Source organism: Passer domesticus, chromosome 8 (genome assembly GCF_036417665.1).
Source record: "Passer domesticus isolate bPasDom1 chromosome 8, bPasDom1.hap1, whole genome shotgun sequence".
Classification (NCBI taxonomy): Eukaryota; Metazoa; Chordata; class Aves; order Passeriformes; family Passeridae; genus Passer; species Passer domesticus.
In genome coordinates, this window is record NC_087481.1 from 29,526,103 (window position 1) to 29,542,721 (window position 16,619).

The 16,619-nt window shown below is 39.7% G+C and overlaps 2 long non-coding RNA genes across 2 annotated transcripts in view; one reads left to right on the forward strand and one right to left on the reverse strand.

Annotated features, from left to right (window-relative positions):
* Positions 1 to 16,619, reverse strand: part of LOC135306332 (uncharacterized) — a 38,904-nt gene that overhangs the window by 21,834 nt on the left and 451 nt on the right. Inside the window, exon 2 of the long non-coding RNA XR_010367137.1 lies at positions 14,669 to 14,742. This is a non-coding gene — a long non-coding RNA (uncharacterized LOC135306332). The remainder of the gene's footprint in view (positions 1 to 14,668; positions 14,743 to 16,619) is intronic.
* On the forward strand, positions 4,403 to 14,000 carry LOC135306336 (uncharacterized). The gene is made up of 3 exons (XR_010367142.1): positions 4,403 to 4,606; positions 13,143 to 13,207; positions 13,729 to 14,000. It is a non-coding gene; the product is annotated as an uncharacterized LOC135306336 (long non-coding RNA).

The following is a 16,619-nucleotide window of genomic DNA, read 5'->3' on the forward strand; positions in this document are numbered from 1 at the left end:
GTCAGCAAATATATTCAAAGTTAATGCCAATCCATCAAATACCTTCAGGCTCCATTAGCCTTGCCTTTCACCCAGCTGCTGTTTACAGACAAAAGGAATCCACTCTGTTTTGCTGAGCAGATCAAAGTGTAACAGGCTATATATGGCCTGCAGTGGAAGAAAACAGTGTGGCATGTCATAACATTGCACTGACGTAAGGCCATTACAGGCAGCGACAGTGACACATTGGCTTTTACACCTACGGCAATATTTTAAGCCTCTTTCCACCATGTCATCAAGTACAGAGTTCAGCCACCAGCAGCCCCAGGCAAAATGTGCCAGTGCCAATGCCAGACAAAGAGGACTGGGACACTGGGGGCAACTTTAGACTTGGACTTGTGAGCTGAGGTCTGACTCAGCTCTGCCTGGGCAAGTGACTGACAGGTAAGGATGTGCTACCAAAGAAAACTCAACACCCAGCAGGACACAGAAAGGAGAAACAGCAAGTTTCAACCATAGTTTACTGTTGAGAGAAACTTGCATAAAATACTCCCTTAGCTGATGCATTCTTAAAACACATATATTGCATGAGAGATTTTAATTATTCTTTAAAAACCTAAATTTCTCAGTTTAGTTAGTTAGGGTACTGCCAGAGTAGAAAGAGAACTGTGCTCAACTTTCTGTCAGGTTATGTGAGCACAGAGGAGGAGGTGATTTATCCCACTCCTCATATCCTCATCCTGAAAGCAAAATTCCAGACTCTCTACCAGGCCTTGCAAAACACAGGAGCAGACATGAAAAATGTACTGTTTCATCAACTATTGCCAGTCTCTTTCAGAGAAATATAGCCAGAAATATTTGGTTCATGGGCTACTTCATACTCTTTCCTCTAGTCCTGTGGGGTAAACAGCACATCCTGGGGAAACCTGCTGTGGAAATAGAAATGAAATTTAGAAAATTCACAGGAGTAAAGAAAAAATTTTCTGTCACTGCAGCATTATGAGGCATTTGGACTGGAGAACCTGGACCATATGCAAAGTAAACTCAATAGAGGTGGATTCACTCTTTTTAATATTTGTAACTCAAAGATATGTTAGTCAGAAATAATCATTACACTGCAAAATGGAATTATCCTCTCCCTTTCTTAAGGTGTTATGCTAATCACTGAGGTACATGACCCTTGCTCCCTTCAGTATAATTCAGTGCACAAATTATGGAAGTGGCTTTTTCATAGTTATGAGTACCATAACAAGAAACTGTTACCATAACAAGTAACTGTCTTATACTTCATTTCATTTTCACTGGCAAGCCCTAAAACCTTGGGTCTACAGATTTAATGGATCAGTATTTTATTCATCCAGTGACTGTAGCAGTAAATAGAGACACAGTCACTATCTAATGAGTTCCTTATCAGAACATTCAAGTTGTTAGGAACTGATCCAGACCACTCCTACATATTTCTAAGGTTCCCTATAGTGTAAGCTATACACTATAAAGTGCTATTCTTTGGCAATTTGCAACATGCTGGTACTTTCCCAGCATCTGCATTTGCCTTCCATAAACATGATATAACAGGTATCTACAGAAGGACAAGAATGTCAGAGCACCAAAAAAAGATGCAATAAAATGGAAGATGGGATGTGAAAAACACCTCTCAAGGTGAAATAGGCATTACTTGTAGATTTCGATCACTAGAGAATAAAGCTAGGCTAAACCCAGTGACATTGCAAGCTAGTTAGCATACCCCATGCAGAGAAACATTGTTTTATAGACTGGCTTATGATTAATAACACTCCAGGAACGGTACACTCCAGCTGACATGCACAACTCCAGCTTAAAAGATTACCTTTTTTTCCCCCAGTCATCATTAGAGTAAAAGTTTACGTTAGTCAAGCTAGCAAAAAGGAAAGAGGATTTGTTTTAAGGGAAAAAACCTCTTGCACGATGAATGTTTAAGAATGTTTCAGTTTTCTGTATTTGATCTACATGACTGGTTTATAAACTGCTTTTAAAACTGACAAACAAATCTTGTCAGAGAATAATACAACACACCACTAAGCTGTAGAAAATGATTTCCCTTAGGGTTCAGTTTTGCCATGTGTCCGGAAAAGACCAAATAAAAACATGTCCTTGCTAAAATAAAGCAGTTTTTCAAAATCCAGCATCCTTTCCATACACAAAGGTTTTATTTTTTGCAGCAAGGCTGTGCTGTCTTGTTGGTTTATGTGCAGCCATATGCTTTCAATAAATGTCAGCAAGAACAGAGCAACTTCACCAGACTCCTCAGAGAGTGTTTCACCTGGCTGTACAACAGCTGCATTTCCGTGAAAGCTGAGAAGCCCTAGGTTTATGATTAACAATTTAATGTTAGTTACATCATGGGAGAGGCACCTTGTGCAATCTTCTTACATAATTTACTGTACACAGTATTCATTCCAGCGTGAGTTATAAGTCATCCATGAGTAAGTCCTGAAGAATTAGAAGAAGCTGTAAGCAATACACAGAAACAATGAGCATTTGTGATTCGTTAATGACTTGGTATTAACCTTTACATTTTGCGTTTTCAACTGCTATGTGTAATCATCAGAAACCTCCAGACTGATGTAATCTCTCACATTCCCAAGCTGTAAAATGGGTCTTTCAACCATTTTTTTCCAAACTGCTTTCTTGTTAGTGCTTGCTGCAGAAAATTACTATGAAAGTATTAATATCTTTTGATGGCAGAACAATGAATTTCTGACAAAGCTGGTGTTCTGCATAATCATGATCACCATCACTTTATATGTGTGAATGTTCTCATTAGACTCCTATCTTATTCTCACTCAACTAGGACTACTCTTATATCTGTATGATTGCTAATGCATTTGGATGATTGAAGATTTCATTGAAACTAGTAGTTTGCACTGACATTCATGATACTGCAGCTACTTCCTAAGGACACCAGCAACAGTCTACACCATGAATTTTAGTGCATGGGAACAGTACAAACAGAGGTAGAAAAAAGAAAAACAAAATTCCCCCATTGCAAGAGCTGTGTCTGAGGGCCTCTGAATAGAGGGTTGTTTATGAACTGAGGGAGAATGATCCACACTTGAGGAATATGATTGCAAGATACAAATGTTTGCTATCACAAATAAAGCCAGCAAATATGGGCACCACTATTAGAAGTGCAAAGCTCTATCAGGCACTTCCTTTCAAAGCACTGAAAAATCCTCACATTCCATCCCACATGGAGGACACACTCCTACAGCCACTTCCACTCACAGGGCCTCTTTTTTTTTTTTTTTTTTTTTTTTTTTTTTTTTTTTTGCTGCTAGGTTTTTGATACACTTTGAACTACAAACATGACAGAAGTAGGAGCTTTCTTTCTTCATATCTGCTTACAAAGGTGAATTACACATAACAGTATCATAACTGCATTATATGCCTACTATATATAATGTATTAAACATTACACTACAGCAGAGAAAGGCAATCTTTCCATTTAAACCCATGGATCTAAGTATTAGCACAGTTTCTAAATAAATCTGTTGTACCCTCTTCATCCATGAAGTGCTTAATTCAAACACCTCTTTTCACACCAAATTTATCAGACCCCAGGGAAGCCACTGGCATCAGGAATCCCAGCTCAATAAAGCAATCAAATGGAATGTAAGAACTGGGTTACTGATCAATTTGTTCTCTGGGATGCTCAAAACATCCTGAAGTCTGCTGAATTTGACTGAGTGGTCTCTGTTGTATAGAGGGAATTCTCAGAAGGCATGCAGCTACCAGAGTAGCTTCTTTCACCATCTCCTCCAATGGGCCTCTTTTCCAGCAAGAGGCACAGCTAGGAGCAGAGAGTGTGCACTCCCTGCTGGCACAGATCCCAAGGGCCATGGCTGTTCCCACGTGTGCTGCTGACACTGGGACAGGCACAGCTCTGCAGCCACAGCGTGGAGCTTTCTGCCAGCTGCAGCCAGACTCTGGACTGCCCTGCTGCAATGTTTGTGCAAGCTGCCACAGAGCCAGTTCGCCTTTATACTCGGTCGATATTAATCAGGGCAGGTGGGATTGTCAGGAATGACTTATGGCACACCTGCACAGCCAGAGCACAGTGACTGAAACTGGCACACAAAAAGGTGGCATTGCAGGTGTTTTTTTCCAGGAAGCTCTGGATTCTCTGTATATGGATCTATTTTTCTTTTACATAATTACTTCAAATGTAGGGTTTTTTGGAAGTTGCTACATACTGCAGCTACACACTGTGTTTCACAAAACCCAGATTCTGATCTGATAATTTTGCTCAATTTTCCACTGCCTGTTCACTGACCTACATCTTTCCATATAATTTCTCTTAAAGGCTTAATGCACTTGTGATCTCACAGTATGTCTATTCCTACATAACAGTGTACGTCGTAGAACCTCAAATGAATACAGCAGGAGATTCCATGGAGGCATACATAGAACATGTGTGCTCATATGCAAAGGGCAGGACCAGGCATAGAAGATCAGCCCTAAGAATCACAGCCAGGAATTAGTGATTGTATCAGCACCAAGGGATCACACAGCCAGGCTTTGTGGTGGAGGAACACCACATGACCACATTCAATTTCTTCTTTGAAATGGCCTGTTCACTATGGCAGAGGTAAAAATGGTCACTTTAACTTGAACAGAATTAGATGCAAGACCTGCATCTCAAGGAAAGTACTAGCTATGTTCTTAGTCTGACATTCCTGTTTCCAGTGGATCCCAAAGGCCATATTTTATTGGAATAGGACTATATTTCACTTGTTCAGCTCCTGGGCTCAAAGTGATTTGCTATTTTGCATAAAAATGGCCTTTGTGAGTCTGAACAACTATACTTTAGTATCAGTAATTAAGCAAGTGAGGAGAAGGCTACTACAGGTACAAAGCATGTATGTATTCTATATATCTCCAGTGCACTAAAGATATTTAATTAGCTTCATCCATATTAATAATGCTGAGAAAAAAAATAAGGTTGACAAGAGATCCCCACAGCCACAAGTGCTTTCTGAGCCACTACTGCGAGAGTTCCCTTCCTCATTATTTTGAACTAAGTTCTTTATGTTATAATTATAACAGGTAATATTATTTCTGTCCAAGATCATGAAGTATCAAATGTGTAAGAGAGGAACTTACGTACTGTTTTATAGAGCACCACTTGGAAAAATTTGATTTGATATGTAATTTCAAGTTTATGGAGTCAACTTGCCATGTTCATTCTGGATTCATAAGCATTGCCTTAGGTTTGGTTAATGTGGTTTTGTATTTTAATATAGAATAGAACAATAATGTAGCAGCTCTACTTGAGAGATTCAAGACTTAACTAGAAATTCATGATAAGGAAATTCCCCATGGTGCAATGTGAGATCACCTGGGCTGCGTAAAGATAACAGCCAGGATTATGTAGAGTAGCCTTATTTTGGCATATCAAATTAGACACATCATAGAAGCTTGGGGTTTCAAAGGACAAGTGATCCACTGTTTTCAGAAAGAAGGTAGCTTGAGTGCCACCAAAAACAATGAGCCAGTAAATCTTGGAAAATAAATGCTTTATTCCAAGAAGAAAAAAAATTTTAAGGACAAATGTCCTGTTTCCATTTTGCATTGGGCACTTAAAAACCCTGCCAGCATTTGCAAAGCTTATGTGATTTAATGATTGTATGAGAAGAGGCAGCTGTAAGGAAACTGACAGTTATGAAATCCGAAAGTAAATTTTACAAAAAATACCTTTATTATACTTCTGTATTTAGAGGACAATCTCCTTTGCTGTGTCCATTGAAGTAGACAGAACTTTTCATAAAGCTGCCTTAAAATCATGATATAGCAACAGCTATGTCACAAGACCTACACAGAGGAGAATACTGTCATTCCCTTAGTTAGTTTATGTGTCCTTCCTGCTGTTCTGTGCCTAGTTATGTTCAACCAAATAAAATAAATGTAATTAAAGACTTCCTCTGTGATGGTGCTAAAAAGGTGAGTGGAATACTGGAGGGTGGGGATGGGCAGGGCTGGCTGAGGGGTACAAGCCACTCTACCATCTCTCTACAATAAACTGTATTTACATTTCCCCAGTGTCTGGTGCACAGTGACCTTGAAGCCTGACTGTTCTCACAGTAACTGTGTCAGGTGTGACAGCAGAGGTACTCAGATAGCTGCACTCGCTGCAGCAGCAAGACAGAAAGCAAAGGAGGGCATATGCCATCCTTCACTTTTCAGAGGATAATATACTTGATGATCCATCACTTTAGATCCATGCCTTTATTTTGTACCTCTTGCTTCTTGTACAGAGCTGTGAAACTGCTTAGGAGTGCATTGTCATCCACAGCTGCCTCTGTCTCTGTGTCCTACCTTTCCTCAGATTTTAAATCCCTCTTGGTATCCCCTCCAAAGGCCTATGGAAATATAAAGTTTCATATCTCCTTCATTAACATCCTCCACTACCTCTTCTCCCTCAGAAAGACTTTTTCCCAATCAAGTATACATTTGTGAACATAATGGCAACAATATGAAATCTGTGCTAACCATTAGGAAGCTACCAATATGCTGAGAGCACTTCACTGAAACAGTAACTGGAAAAGAATGTAAAGGTTTTCTGTCTCTCAGGTTAAGGTTTAAACTAATTTCTTTTAGCCACTGTACAAAGATACCTATGTGGATACCATTGCTAGAACTGGCCCATTAAACCCTGAGCTCCATGCTGAATCGAATTTATAAATCCCCCTTAGAATCTTCCTTGGACTATCTAAACATTGGCTTCCTTGTGTATTTATGAAGATCAAAATCTTTGATGCATTTCAGCATCTTACTGCAGAAAAAAATACCATGTTTTCTTTCTTTTTATACTGCCTTGCTTTGCCAGGCAGCACAAGACGCATAAAGCAAATACATTTGGCTCTTATGTGACCATGCAAAGAAACAGTCACTGTTTGATGGGATACAGCCTGGCTTCCTCCCCCTCGTCCTTCCACCTCAGGAAGAATGGAAACAGGGGAATTCTGGACTGCAGCCCTTTCCCCCGTGTTCCTGAATGTTTGGGTAAGCACTCAGCACATCCTCATACCTGCCAGGGACCCAGCTGCAGCCAAAAATTAAGACCAGCTATGTTTTTTTCTTTCAATGCAGTGCTTGAAAACATATTCAAGAACCTCCTCTTCATCTTCCTCCTCCTTTTTTTCCTCCCCATGACTGCCAGGTCTTTTGACTGAGTATCATATCACTGGGATTGATTACACAAGAGTCACCTGAATGCCAGTCACGATGTTTAACCTTCCATTCACCTGCATGCTCTGAGACATATGATCTTCTTCAAACACTCACCCTATGATTTACAGGTCGGGAAAAACTGAACACTGAGGCAGCAAAGTGCAGGGCTTAAAATGAACTGAAATGAAATGTTTCATATATGCAGACATTACTAAACAGTAAAGTCCTTGTTTATGATACACCTTATTTTACCTTCAACCAACAGTGACTTTATCACACTTCATTTGTAAACTCTGGCCATAAATTCTCACAAACCCAGTGTACTTCATTTATTCATATTGGTAAATCTTTCCTTGAAAAAGTTGTCCTGCTAAATCTTTTAGGGCTGAGACAATGCCTGCAATTGTGCATCAGCTGAAAAAAGAAAAAGCCTTAAGAACAGGCCAGTTTTTCCCACAGAACACAGACAGCAAATCAGCACCACACATTTCCAGGAAGACTACACTTTTCCAGTACCAAAAGCAACATAACTCCATTGGCCCAAGACAGCATTTGAACTAATGGCAAATGGAGCCTATGGCAGTACCCTTATTAATACCTAAACTACTTGGCAGGCTGCTGCTGCTGCATTCTAAGAGGGGACAGAAGGAAAAAAAAGGCTTTGTCCCAGATGCCCAAATCCATTATGCAGCAGAGAAGTAAGACACGGTGCGTTTCACAGAAAACCAGGCTAGTAAGAAAAGAACTCCTTAATAAACAGTCTTATGGCATGACAATTTCTCTATATGCACATACCTATTCCTATCCAAATATCTCACCATTTAAGCCTATGTCAACTGTTGAGTAAAGTTTAGCTATGGGGCAGACACTATTAGATCTACAGAAGATGCAAACATGAAATTGTATCTTCCTCAGCTATGCTACATGCAGATCTATTTGTAATCCAAGAGACATAAACTGGACAAGGTACCCTGGCAGATCCAACAAAGTTCTCACTGACTTTCTCCCTTGGTAGCCTTCTAGTTTCAAAAATTACAGTTCTCTTCTCCAGGTGTTGGATACAGCAACTTCTGATGACATTGAGCTTATCAAGCAGAGTCATTCCAGATGAAAAAAAACCCCATGCTCCAGAATTTATCAGATTTACACCAATTTGTGCCATGGGATTTTTCACTTTCATTGCTTTATTTTGACACTAAAAAGTAGATATGAATCCCTTTTATTCTCACTATCTGGGCAGCAGTGTCTTTGCTTTTATTTCCTGTCGGGATCAAAAAGCAATGAAAAAATATTAAGAGTGCTTGAAAGCTCAGAAATACAGCCTAAGAACTAAAATATTTTCAGATGAATGCATGTGCTCTGTGTATAAATTTTTTACAGTCACCAAATGCAAACTGCTGTTTATTTCTCTAATGGCCTAGACTAATACCAAAACACAAACGTCCTTGCCAGGCAATTCAGAAAGTCAGTCATGTCACTAAGGCTACAGCTTTTTTTGCCTCACAGATCAACTTTGGACTAAGACAAAGACATCTATTTTCCACAAAACAAATCCCAAATTTAAAAATAGCCTGGCTCTTAGCTGTAGATTTTGTCAGGTTTTTCCACTTTATATTCTGTTGTTGGGAGCCACAATATGTAATAGTACAAGGGCTGTGATAAACAGATGACAGGCCAGATTACCATATTATCTTTTAAAAGCCAAAATAGATTCAGGGTTAGAAAGAAAGGAAATTTCTATAGTCTGAAGTATTGACACTGATTTCCTATTCCTGCCTTACTTGCCAGGCTAGGACCTTGCAATTGATTTGCTACCAGTAGCAGGGTCTCTGATCTGCTGATGAGATGAGGAGTCTCAGAATGAGACCCTGCAGAAGTGCTGCCTGTCTGTACTAGGCAGGGAAAGTGCATATCACTGCAAGTTCAAAACCCTCTCCACAGAACTGAATCTTGATGCCCTGTAGACGCTGATGGTGATTGTAGCACCAGAGGTGCCTGGTCCTTGAAGCTTGGCAACTGACTGTGTTTTGAAGATTCACTGGCAGCCTTAAAAGCCCTTTGGCTCTGTGACTCAGTTTATTTAGGGACATTAGGATAACTGACATTTATGCAGATAATTTGTAACAGTTTCTCATAGAAACTCTAGGTGCTGCCATCTAAACTGGTAGGATGCTTCTTTTAGGTTTCTCAGCACAGGAAAGACATGGATGTGCTAAAGTGGGTCCAGAAGAGGGCCACAAAAATAATCAGAAGGATGGAACACCTCTCCTATGAAGAAAAACTGAGGTTGTTGTTGTTGTTTGGTCTGGAGAAAAAATGGTTTTGGGGAGACCTTATTGTAGCTTTTGAAAACTTAAATGGGACTCATAATAAAAATGGGGAGAAACATTTTAGTAGGGTTTGTACAATAGGACAAGGGGTAATGTTTTTAAACTGAAAGAGGGAATATTTGGACTAGATACAAGGAAGATATTTTTTACCATGAAGGTGATCAAACACTGCCACAGGTGATGGATTCATTGTTCCTGCAAACATTCATGGTCAGGCTGGACAGGGCTCTGAACATCCTAATCTATTTGAAGATGTCCCTGCTCACTGCAGGTGGGTTGCAACTTTAAATGTCACTTCTAACACAAACTATTCTACAATTCTATTTTTATTTTGCTGTTTCAGCATTTCTGACCAGATTTAATTCTTTCTTTTCCCCTGTATCTTCTGTGGATTGCTTAGTGTACATTCCCAACTGCATAAAATGATGCACACTTGTGTTGAGAGGCACAAACATTCATTTATGGCTTTTATGCCAATGGATAGGGTTAACCCTAAACACTGACAAATGCCAGGCTACAAAGAGTGAGTCACAAACAGTGTTCTGCATCTTCAGAACATGAAAATACAGCCAAGAACTCTTTATGGAAGTTGTCAAGAAGTTTTCAAAACTCACATTCTTCATAATAGACTCTAACTGAAGGAGCAAAAAATACTTAGACAAAATCACTAAATTTATAGAATTCCCTAAATGGAAAACAAAATAGTTCATATTTTATGAACTGTACAGAAATCCAAACACAATACTTAAAAATTCTTTGAATGATTTATGTGTGTTCTAAACATGTCATGGACAAAGTATTATCTGGTAAAGGCTTAAACAAACTATCAAGTACTTGTAAAGATGTCTATAACTCTTCATAAACTGGTAAAAGAACCTGCCTAAGAGCAAGTAGTTCATAACGACATTGCCTACACCAACTGGTCAGCTCCTTTATCAGGTTTCAAGACATTTGGATTTTCCTGAAATATCTCAAACTATGATTCTTCAAACACTCTGGTGTTTTCTGAAAGTTCTAGCAATAGATCAATCAGTATCTAGAAACAATGATGGATCACTGATAGTGATTTTTCTTATTAGAGACAATGAAAAATTGTCTCGAGTTTAGTGCCATATGCACTCAGTCTGAAAAGAGTAAGTAATTGGTAACAAAGCACAAGACATTGCCAAAATTTTCTGTATGTACTAAAATTGTCTTCACATTTTTGGTTTTTTTTGAGCTACAGGAGCTAGTTATGTATCCAGAAGACAACTTTTCTGTGATTATCAAGACACATATCTTAAGCACATATCTTCCAAGTGAAGCTCTGCAGATAAAATACTAGTTTGGCATCATTTAATTAATTATTTCCATTAAAATGTAAGTCTGAAAATTTGAAAGCAATAATCAGTATTCCCTTTATTTTTTCCTCATATTTCCAAACTTTCCAAACTTTTTAATAGGTTTATTTAAATCCATCTGGCATATTTTCAATGTCTCTTTGTTGGAAAACGCAGAGAAAGTTTCCTCATGCAGTATACCACAATCTTTACATGTAGAGGCAATACAAAAATCATAATTCTTTCCTGATCTTCTTTAACTCTCCAGTTCCACAAAGAATTAAAATCCAAACCATCAGATCCAACAACTTGCTAGAACAAAGAAGTCAGAATCTGAATCCAGACACAAGGATTATTTACTGACTGCCATTGTAGCAGACCTCTCTTATTTCCAGTGAGACAACTCTGGTCTCCACTAGTGATACACTGCAAGGTCATAATTCTTAACTTCTCTTAGGGTCTTGGAAGCTAACAGCAAAATAAGGATTCCAAGCACACGGAACAAAGTTGAATTTCTACTTGACACTCAGGTCCTCCGTGGTTTCAGAAATGGCTTTGTGCTGTGTTGATTTTGGCTTCTGAGGAACCATGGTGCTTACAGCCCACAGCAGAGGGTAGCATATAAACCTGAGGTTTGAGTTTGAGCCTTTTTAGCAGCAAAAACTTTTATTGAAAAGATTCATATAAGCACCTACATTTTGTTTTTGCTGATAAATGGGAGACAAAACAAAGAAGTGAAACCAGAAAGTAACTACTTACAGTCAAATATCCTTTTATGGATGGCCACCTATTACAAGGTCTAGAAAAACACGTTCACATGAGGTTCCAACACTCAACAACACAGCATACTTACTGTAACATATTGGATCGGCTTGAGAACTATGAAAATTGCCAATGTTTACATTTCAGATATACATGAGTATCCATTTTTGCAGGCATATAACAATCTGAGCTATCAGAAGGCACTCTTTTTCCTGTAGTTCTATAGACTGGCTAGTTTTGGCCAAAGTCCCTTGGTACTGTAAATGGTACTTGTGAGGATAGAAACAAGGAACTCTTTTACAGCAACCAATGTTTGAACTGATGCATAAATCATCACAAAAATATATGCTTTTTGAGTGTGATGCTTGTGAGAGATTCCCACACACATTGCACAGGAGGAGTTTGGGCCTAGATGATAAGGATTTGGAGGTGGTGTGCTCATTCTATCTTCTACACTGGTCCAGATTTCAACATCAGGAGTGGAAACACACAAAACAATTTGACATTTAGATGGTGCTAAATCTAGGAAGGGAGATAAAATTGTATCTTTTTTCTTGGGAACTCATGGTCACCACAAGAATTTGTGCCAGCAAACAAGCAATAGGATTAAATCCAATACACATTTTCAGCAAAACAGTGTTTAATTCACAGTGGGCCTGCTCTCCTCGAGTTACAGTGGGGTAAAACTGTGCTGTTCTAGTTTGGTAGCATTTCACATTTGCTGCATGGTGAAAGGCTATGGTGAAAGGCTGTTGAGAACTAAGCCTACATGGTATCACAGGTCTTGGCTCGTTGTACAGAGGATTTGTTAGGAAAGCAGCTACATTGGTGCAAATCCTCTGTATTGGCAGAGCAAACAACCACACACACTACGCAGTGTTGCAATCCATCTGGGTTTCAAGTGGGGATTAAATTCTGCAACTCAGACTAGACAGGGGAACTATATAGCCACAAACCCTTACCTTGCAGGAGCACACACAAATGGAGGGACTTAGCCACTTCTCCTTCCCCACTGCAAATTCATCCAATAGCTCTGTAGTCATAAGTGTAGAAAAAGGAGGGGAGGGGAGGGCAGGGGAAGTGGGATGGGGTAGGAATATTTTGGTCTGTTCTTGTACTGCCACAGTTTTACATCTGAACATAAGGTTGGATAAGCTCCAGACAGTTTAACACTCTAAATTAGTTCATGATCTCTTTTTCCTGGATCAATTTTGTGTAATTATAAAGTCATGCATGCTTTTCTTGATGAATTTTGTGCTTTACCAAAGACTAGTTCAGTCTGGCTAAACATATTCACTACATTTAATAAAACTGTGAAAATAAATGAGTGGAAAGGCTTGCCTTTATTCTCCTTCCATGCCATTGTTGTTCTTTCCAGTGTTCTTTGGAATGTACTCTTCAAAGGCTTGTCCAAGCTAGTTATAAGCCTTTTTTTTTTTAAAAAGAACAAACTGTATTAAGACATGATTTTGAGCAATGCTGGATAAACAGGAACTGTCCATCAAACGAGAGTTAATAAATGTTTATTTGTTTGAACCACTAGAACTCAGGAGCTCTGCTGTCACTTCACACCTGATATTTATGAGCCCAAAGCAATGGGAGATTCAGGTAGGTTTTCCAAAATCAGGAATGGATTACTGTGGATTACTTTTGCATAATACAGATTTGACATTTCCACAACCTATTTCTCCTCAGGATAAAATACTTTACTATTACAACAGTCTGCCAGTGAAGTCTTTTCATTCTCACAGCTTCCAAGTCAGCATCTTCACCCAGATAAACCTCTGCCAGCCTTACGTAGGTTTGTCTAGTATGAACACAGTGTGATTCATGGTGGTGATGGCTTCAGTGTTTACAAGATTATTTTTATAACACTCTATAAGGACGAGATAAACCTCCACCAGAAGGTTCTAGAGTACCTCCTGATGTTTTATTTGACTCTTGTTCTGCTCACAACTCTTACTGAACTATTTATAATGTTTTAGGTTTGGACTTGCCAAATCCTCATAGGGAAGAACTAAAACCTCTCACTCCTCTGATTTGTTGTATTAAAGCTTTAATAAGGCCTTCTAAGAAAGGCTCTGAAAGCCTTCAGGAAGGTTCCTGACAGTGATTCTGATGTCTCTTAGGACAAAGCAGCAGACTTCAAAGCCAGTGCAAGCCACACACAGACGTGGAGAACAGGAGCTCCACCTGCCCCAACATTGAATGACAAGGAATAGGAATGGAAGCCAGAGCTGGCCACAGCCTGCTGGGGACTGTGGGCAGAGCAGGACAATACTCAGCAAGAGGTTGCCACTGTCTGAAGCCTGCTCCAGACATGTGTGGCAATAAAGGGATACAGTAACTACAATCATAATCCTGAGACAACAGAGGATAAAACATTAAAAACATCTCAATAAATTGTGGCATAATGAGCCATTGGCTTCCAAGCCTGTCTGGAAGCCTGGGACTTGCTCATCCCCATGTCCCACATGACCTCCTGTGTCACCACAGCTCACTTGGCAGAACTGCACACGTGAACACTCCCTGCTCCACCATGGCACAAAGGTCTGTGCTCGATTCACTGTCAGCGACTCCTATTGCTCCAAGGCATTGGCTGAAAACAGCTGAGGGGACTTCCAGAAAAGTCACAATCTACCTCCATCCTATCACATGGAGCGAGTGCTGAAGAGTACAAATGCACTTACTATCACAAAACAAATTTTGTTTCATTTTTCTGCAGAAAAAAAAAATCAACCTCTCCCAAATCTTTTACTCTTTAAGAACTCAGACATGTAATGAAAGCCATGAGTCACCTGGAGCTACTCTAGTCAGACTAACGTAACTGCAGCTTGATAACCATGTAGCAATGAAAAGACTCACAATCATAAACATTTTTGTCACCTCAGTATCTTCTGTGAATGAAGAAAAATCACAGTCTTGACATCATGACCGGTATCAGTCTATCTTATGTCTGGGTTCAAGAGATATTGTCATAAAAGTTACACAACTGTCAGCCAACAATTATTCTTAGCAGAAAATTTCATGAATTGTTTTGTCTTCCATTCCTGGGAGACTAGAACTTACATAGCTTCTCCTCATCTAGTCCATGTGCACTTGGAAGGATAATAGCACTGCATCTCTGCTTATAGATTCAACACCTGTAATTTTGCACAAAAACAAGCACAGTATTAAAACCCTAAATTAATTTTTCAAAAATCCATAAGGACTATAAATGAAAGTTGGTGGAAAGAGAGCAAGTGTTCTGTGATGATCATTAGCTTTCCATACTACTGCCTAATTAATTTAAGCCTGAAATGGAATTATCATACCTTAAAGGGCAGATAATTTACTAAATACTTGCACATTTTTCCCCCTGATTAAACATACAGTCTTAGTATCCAAGGTATAATTTTAATGTAATGAAAATATCCTACACCCAGTAACTATAGATCAGTGAAAAAACAGGAAATCCTGCCTTTGCTGGCATGAGAAAGTAAATAAATAAGACTATCCTCAGACTAGCAAAGTTTCCTCTCTGATACAGCTGAGAGGCTGACTTGTGTTGGACTCAGTCTGAGATTAAACACGAGAGGTCAATTTCTTAAATTGTTAGTCAATCTTTCAAACAACCCAAATTCATTCTGAAGTGCTGAAGGAAATACATGAAACAGAATCAAGCCATTCAGTGTTCACAAAACACAGCTGATTTAAAGCAAACTATATAACCTGTTGCGTGGGTGGACTTTTATCTCATGTGGGTTTAGTTAGCAAAGCTAAAAATATTAGCCAATACAAGGTTGGAGGCTGTCCTCTGAGCAGATGCAGATGATAACCCTTGTGAGCTCAGCTGTCTGCTCCAATTGCCTTGCAAATGATAGTGTGTTTCCAGCACAAATTACAGGAATTTAGACAGTTTGTTTGTACAGAGTGAAATTGCACAACTATACAATTCTGCATGCAAATACTGTGGAAGCTTCCTCGTTGGGGCTCTAAATATGAGTTACCAGGACTCTATATAAATTCTTCCCAAATAAAACGATCCTTCCAGTTCTAGGGAGTAACTATGGCCTAGCAATCTTTCTTTGTCCTTGGTACCACATATGCAACAAAGGTTGCAGTCATTTATTCTAAACTTTACATGTAGCCACGTTGCTAATAGTTTTTGTCCACTTAATGAGGGGTTCACAATACAAGTGCCATTTATTTTAAAGGCTCAGCTCCTGAGATCCTGTGATCATTCTCCCACATTTCTTTTACAAATGTAAAACACAGGGTATGCTAGTGTTTAATGGCAGTCTAAATTTGATTTATGTGCTGAAGGCAGTCTGTTCATGGCATCACAGATCTCTACACAGGCTAATTCCCCCTGCTGCACAGTTCAGCATCCTGACACAGCATGCATGTATATTTCCCTATTCATACAGTATACAGCAGGTACATTTCAAGCCTTCACAACTCCACGGGGAAGCACATGAAATGAAAATCATCAAAAGAAGAAAGAAGATCCAACGAACCCCGCTTCCCTTACGGATTTCGTGATATGGGGGCCAGGTTCATTAGCTCTGCACAGAATGCCTGATCTCTGCCATGGAGCTGGGAGAGCAGTTTGGCCACAAGCCCGGCCTGCCTCTCTACCTGCAAAGCTGCTGGTCCCTGCTGTCCCTGGGCCCTGCCTCAGCCCTTCCCTTCCAGAAGGGCCGTGCTGTCACAAACTCCTGCCACCACCACTAAACATCACCGACGTGAAGCGCTGCCACAAGGGCTGAGTGCCTGGCCCCCACAGCCCTCCCAAATCCTCCTCAACAGCACACGGTGACCCAGGGGGGAAAATTGAGCCCAAGACCCTGAGTAAGCAGAAAATTCCTTTAACTCCGGGCTTCTGGGCCGTTCGTCAAATTTACCTAAGCATTTCAGCAGCATGTTCTACAACCTTTTTAATGCCTGACGGAGCTGGATTACTTACGGTGTCCCGCTATTGTTCCCTTTAAAGACTTCTCTTATCGTGTTATTGATAGCGAGGTCAGACACCCTGAGG